Consider the following 6,699-nt stretch of genomic DNA (forward strand, 5'->3'; position numbering starts at 1 on the left):
AAATGTTTGGTTTGACCATAAAATTGTTTTAAAATTATTTTTAAATCATGCCAAGATTCAATATCAGATAATTCTAATTCATTAATTACTTCGGTAGATAATTGTGAAACTACATATAAAAAGAGAGTTGGAGTTTGTTGTGGGCTTGCTAATTGAAATGCAGAATTTGTGTTTTGAATGAATGTATTGAGTTCAGATCTTTCCCCAGAAAATGGCTTAATGAATTTAAATAAGAGTGCAGTTGGAAGATTTAAATCATCACCTTCTTCCGAAATATTATCATTATTTGTTGTATGAACAGACATTTTAAAGGATTTATATAGGAATTATATGAGAACAATTACTTGAGAATACGATAATATAGCAAATTGACTTACTTGTCGTCTGTTTATTTGAAGAGAAAAAAAAACTGTGTGTAGACCCCGATGGTCCGGTGAATCTTCAGATTCAGTAGCACAGTGGGTTGCTTCTGCGTAGACACCCGATGGTCCGGTGGATCTTCAGACCCAGTAACAGAAGTGGAGTAGCAGGGTGGTTTTGGAGGGTTGCGTAGAGGGTACGACCTATGAACAGCTATGCTGAAGTGGAGGAATCCTGGTCCAATGCTCTGTGTGTTGACTCCCGGTGAATCGACTGATTCAGTTACACAGATGGTCCGGTGTTGTCCTCTCACCTAGGCTTCGTCACTTTGGAATTATTTTCCAAAATTGTGGCTATCCCAACGCTTTGTCACCAAATTTATGTGTTGTATTCCTCTTTGGAATAATGCACGATGTAGAAGAAAGAATAGCAGGATTGCTGTCACCAGGGCAGCTTTATTAAGGAAAGCTCCGTAAAACTTGATGAGATGAGAAGAAAAGGGTTTGCTGAGGGTAGATGCGATGATGGGTTGAGTTCACTTGTAGTCACACTTAACTTTCACTTATTAGGGTTTTTAGGAGATGCACTCGTTAAGGAAGAATACGAAATATTATGTAGAACGATATTTATTAAGATTCTCGACGGAAAGATAAGATATGAACTATACGGATCAGAGGAAAGATTAGAACTCGTCGGATGAAAGATCTGAACTGATCGGATCAGAGGAAAGATTAGAACTCGTCGGATGAAAGATCTGAACTGATTTAATGGCGGTGTGCTGCTTCTTTTATATTGATATGATAAATGCTGCTGTCAGCAGAAAGTAATAATGAATAGGCTTATTGTTATAGGGGTTGCCAACAATATACCTCTTGAACCTTGGAAATAAGCTACTAAATTAGAAAAACCATCATAAACTCACGTTTAACATTCCATTTGTTGAACAAAGTAGTGTTTATAATCTAATAAATGAGTTATTCCAATTTCGTTGACGCTAAAGATTAAATATTCTTCTCTTGATTTCTATTTCATTTTCGATAATTATAACGAATTGAGCTCGCTACCACCCATATTAGCTCTGATACTCATAATTCATATCCATTCATTCATTATATTTCATTTATATGATATCGTTGTTTATTTTTCGTGCAAGAATTAACCTTAAAATCTCAAATAAATAATATTCATCTATGAAAGATCTAACACAGACTATAGTAATCTGTGGTTTTAAGTTTGAATTTCAAATTTCGAGTGATGCCAAATATAAACACAGCAGTTCGGTTCGAATAATCTATGTTCTAAGTTCTAACCTAAAATTTTCATTTACAGTTTACACTGTTATTGTTATAAGATATTTGTTATGAAATGAAGCATTTGATTTGTTCCAACTATCTCATAAAAATATTGAAATGCATCAATATTTTTGAAACCATCAGTATGAAAATATGGAAATATGTAAAATATTCTGGCTCTGTAATCAATGGAAAATGTTAGACTCCACTTGTAATCAAATTTGTTGTTAATGTGTACCTACATTATAGCCAACTTTACTACTTAATTCATCTTGATTTTGGCATTGAAAATAAATGAGAAGTATTCAATGTAAATATCCACAATAGAATATTTGGTTTCTTTCAAGTCAACTAATTTGTTTTCACATTAAAACAATTATGGCCCTCTTGGAAGTATGTCAATCATAAGCTCTTAGGATGAATTTATGGAATAGCAAAAGAATAAAAGTATTCAATCTCAATCACATGAAAATTTGTCTAGTATGTACCTAGTCCTAGTGATATGTTTCGATGTGAGTTTGAATGAGCCGAAGAAGAATACAGTATTGTTCGATAGCAGCAGTCTTTAGTGGGATATTGATTGTTGTCATTATAATGGGACTATTTTGTGAAAACTTTTTTAAACATGGGTTTTATGAATAATCTGGACTTTTCAAAAAGAATGTTGATTTTAGTGAAGTATCTTCTTATTATCAGAGCTGTGCCAAAGCTCAGTGATTTTTAATCAAATCGAGGAGTTGAGGTGAGCTTATTCAAATAACTTCATTTTCAAACTAAGTTGGCTAGTACTTCAATTCTTAAATCTGAGACATGACTTCATAGTAAATATTCATTTCTGTGGTTTTTTTTTCCACAATAGAACAGAGTTGCATTCAGCCAAAGTACCCAATTTTTTGAATTTCACAGATAATTTTTTTTTTTAAGATCAAGTTATTCGAAAACGGCGCTTTGTACAAGAAAATATGAAGAATACTTTTATTTTTCAAATTAGCCAAATATTCTTCAATGAACGTTCAAATTACTATTAAGAGTTGGTTTCTTCGAATTTCTGGTATTTTTATGGTATGTTATGTTCATAACAAAGAAACAGAAGAATGTGTATGGAATCTGGTGTTCGGAGAAGATGTATCACATCAAAAAAAAGCTATATTTCAAAAATCATTTCCTTCGATACAACCATTTCCGAGATATAGCCGAAAATCACATTTTTTTAACGATTTTCAACAGCCTGTATCTTTTTAACCGGGCCGAATCGGAAAAAATGGTAAAGGAAAAAAGTGTTTCTTTTGACCTCAGGAATCTTGGGTTAAAATATATGTACAAGTCAAAGACTCACCCTGTATAGTTTTGTATTCGAATCAGATTTAAACCTTTAGTCTGATGGGATTTCCAAGAAGAGGTTTCATTTTAATATTGGGTAAAATAGTATATTGTGCAACAAGTGGAGAAAATTAAACTTTTCTCATGAGTGTCGAAATGCAAATGCCCGAGTGAGAAAAAGGACTTTCTCTACATGTTGCACACTATACTTTTCCTACAACAGCACAAATATAAATAATTCAAGTAAAATACCTGATTCATTTCAAAATGACCTTCGTTGAGAGTACCTATGCATTTCTTAGGTTTCCATACAAACCACTTTCAATAGCACAATTTCATTGGTCTATCAAGCGTAGTCTGGGCAAAGTGCCGTGGGGAATAACATTTCTCACATTATGAGCAATATATGTATAGTTTTGAAATTCAGTAAGCTAAGACATATATATATATATACTTTTCATAGCAGTTGAAGGAAATAGTATATTGTGCAAGAAGTAGGAAAAGTTCAACTTTGCTCACGTGTGAGAAAAACTTTCACATTTGGCTCGTGAAAAACTCAATTCACAATTTCACTCCATATTTGGAGTTTAATTATTGTTTTCGGCAGTTCCATCAAATCAGGTGGGTTCTGTTACTGAGGTCTGATGAATGAATCGAAGTACTTTCTGCCCATGTCTATCAACCAGTTCTTGAGTTTCTTCTTAAACGTCCATGTTTCTCAATATTCCTCAGTTGTTTAGGAATTATGGCATACACCCGTGATACCAGGTAGGGGAACCATCTCTGGCCTATACGTTTTTCAGCTTTGGACGTGAGAAACTGGTTCCTTTTATTCCTTGCTCCATGATGGTAGTCAACTTTCTGGATCCGCATATACTGTGTTCTTAATGCAGACAGCATCTGTGATACGAATAGCTGATGACGATCCATGATCCTGGAAATAATATGAAATTCGTCTGGCTAAAACAACAAAGGCTTTGCATAGATGACGCGGAGTATCCATTTCTGAATCCCTTAACTTTTTTTCATGTGACATTCATATGCTCCAAGTATTCCATATCATAATTAGGATTGACATAGTGCGAAGTATATATATATATATATATATCATCTTTGAATGTTCTCTAAGTCTAGCTATTTTTTCAGATATTTAAACTTGGGAAGAAGACATCTCAGCTTTTTCACCATATTATCTATGTGTTTATAAGCCCATATGAGGAAGATCTGATTCGTAAGGGATAGAAGGTAATTATTTTGTTTGTCCTAAATTCAACGTCATCTTATTCTCCCTAAACCACCGCCCAAGTCTGAATAGATCCTTACAAGGGTTTAATTTTAATTCCTTTCAATATTCTCTTTTAAGTATGGCCGTATTGTCTGCAAAACAGATGACTTCTCCTTCTCTTTCCATCATAAATAGGCTGTTCGCATATATTATGAATAAAAGTAGACCTAATTCGGACCGTCATACTGCACAGGCATTCTTTTACTGCTCCTATTATTTATTTTCATAATCTGTGTTCTATCCAACAAATGATTTTGAATCAGTTTGTATGATCTACCTCGAAAGCTCGACAGGAAAAGCTTTCGAAGGAGTTTCCTATGTGATATTATAATGTCGAATGCTTTTGAAAGGTCTATGAAAATGCATATACCTACCTTCGTTCCAGCCAACCTCCTGTTTACCCCCTCTTCCAGTTCTCCAATTCTTCTGCAGACTTGCCAGTTCTAAAACCGTGTTGAGTTTCTGACAATATCTTATTCCTTTTTAGGATATGGAGTATTAGAATTTTTGTAATATTTTCCAATATTTCAGGTATGTCGGAATTTAGACGAATTGGTCTGTGATTCGATAAGTTGGTTTCATCTCAGGACTTGAAAAATGATTTAATCACTTCCATCTTGGAGCATTTGGAAATTCACCAAATTCAAAATATCTGTTTATCACTAACATCAAAGATTCTGCTATTTCGTCCCAAATATTTTTTAATAGTTCACTTCTGATACTATCGTCTCTTGGAGTCCCATCATTTTTTTATGATGATGGAAACGAATGGGTATTATTATTATTACTGCACCACCAAAGATACACATTTTATGCAAGATTGGTGCTGTTACTATTCCAGAATCAATTTGTGTTCATTAGGTTGACAATTATTGTTAAATCGTACAACCATTTTCAAGAGTGTACTCAAGTAAAGAAGGCAATCTCCGGTCAATCTCAAAGACATATCGCTTTCAATCTCCCATATACTTCGTCATCATCAAATAATCGCAGCTAAATACCCGACATTCCTACCGTTATCCTTCAAGTGATCCTCTCACACAAAAACAGCCCTGTTGCACCTTGAGCCTCCTCGTCAACCACATTCATACCGAACACATCCCAAGAACCCTTCGCCGACAACTCCAGAATAACTTTCATTGTCGTCATTCCGCGTATATAATCTAGATCAAACATCGTGAACGGAGGCCGCACAAAGATGAAAGAACAAAAAAAAAAAGAAGCCACGGGAACTCTTCTTTCCCTCCGAATGCTTCAGATAAGTGAGCATTATTAGCTATTCACCTTCTTGATTGTTAATATTTCGACTACCATCTCCGATTTTTTGTCGGGCGTAATTCGAGATGGGCCTAATAGGTCGGCGGTGTGTCTCGTTCCTTTTTGGAAGGCGGTTTGAGGACGGACCAGAATGCGGCATCGGTGAAAAAAGGGTGAACGACAGCTCGGCCGGCAGCTGGACCCGGGCTCGAATTGCTGGTATCGTTTATTCGAAGTACGGGAGAGCGTTCTCTTCGTACAATTTTAGGATTGCCCGTTTAGAAGTTGAGGACGCGCGCTATAGAATATGTAGGAGATGATGGCACTTCATTCGATCTCTGGAAATGGGACCTTATGAATAATTCAGAGGTGTTTGTTTTCTGGTTTTCGGAATCGATACAGCTGCACTTGAATTGATCTCGGATTTCGTCGTTGGAATGGACTAGTTTAGTGATGTTGATAATACTATATTTGACACGATAGAATTAAAATATAGAGCAAAACTGATAAATCAGTGAAAAAAATTTGAAAATCCATCAATAAATGACTGAGAAATAGATTATTTAAATTTACGTATTTTTGCGGGGAACGTCTTTGGTGTGTGACGTCACGGCACTTGCCTGTGATCGCTACACCATAAATAACGTTTAAATACTTAGCCGCTCCAAGGCTCTTGCGCCGTTTGTAGTTGTACAGTGTAGTTTAAACTCGAGTTTTGTTTTTATGTCACCATAATGGAAGAAGGCTTCATGAAAGGACAAAGTGACAATTTGCCTAAAATAGATATATTCGCAGTGATGGAGTTTTTTTCTTCAAATCCATCTTATGTCAGTGCTGAAATAAAAGGAGTTAAACTTTTCAAGTAAGTATCTACTTTTTTTTTTTTTTTCATGGTTCAACTTATAACGATGATTTATTCAAAAAACGTTTCATAAAGAGTTTGTAGTTGAGTACTGGTTGTTGAAGTCTATCAATGGCAAAACATATTTATGTGAGGAGAAAAAAGTAAAAAGAGAAAAGAGTAATTTATATGTATGTATATAGTAAGTTATTTCAGCCATCGTGTAACGAAAAAAACAAGACACGAACGGCACAAGTGATTGTACACCGATGAATTCGTAAGCACTCTGCGAATACCAGTCGTCTAGTGTGTGACGTCACGCCACTTACACGTACTAAGAAATT

Source organism: Harmonia axyridis, chromosome 1, assembly GCF_914767665.1.
Source record: "Harmonia axyridis chromosome 1, icHarAxyr1.1, whole genome shotgun sequence".
NCBI classification, from domain to species: Eukaryota; Metazoa; Arthropoda; class Insecta; order Coleoptera; family Coccinellidae; genus Harmonia; species Harmonia axyridis.